At 25.2% G+C, this 294-nt stretch overlaps 1 protein-coding gene across 1 annotated transcript in view; it reads left to right on the forward strand.

Moving 5' to 3' along the window:
* LOC119585201 overlaps window positions 1-294 on the forward strand; it is a 19,387-nt gene that overhangs the window by 12,588 nt on the left and 6,505 nt on the right. The window lies entirely within an intron of this gene.

Genomic DNA, 294 nt, shown 5'->3' on the forward strand with positions numbered 1-294 from the left:
ACTCATTTCACATCAAATACACTATTTTTAATCTTTATATTTCTATTTATCATCGTCACCATACCATTATAAAAATTTTTATCAGCATTTTAAGTAATTCTGTAATATTTCTGAACCCATTACCGTTACATATTACTAGTATACATACCCCTGAAATTTTTTTCAGACAAATGATCTTTTTCATATGTCAAATTTTTTTTTGTTATTTAAAAAAACCAATAGTTTGATCATAACTATTTAAGAACGATCATGCGCAAATTTTTTTTTAAATGAAGATAACGTAATGGGGATGGG

Source organism: Penaeus monodon, chromosome 19, assembly GCF_015228065.2.
Source record: "Penaeus monodon isolate SGIC_2016 chromosome 19, NSTDA_Pmon_1, whole genome shotgun sequence".
In the NCBI taxonomy this organism is placed as follows: Eukaryota; Metazoa; Arthropoda; class Malacostraca; order Decapoda; family Penaeidae; genus Penaeus; species Penaeus monodon.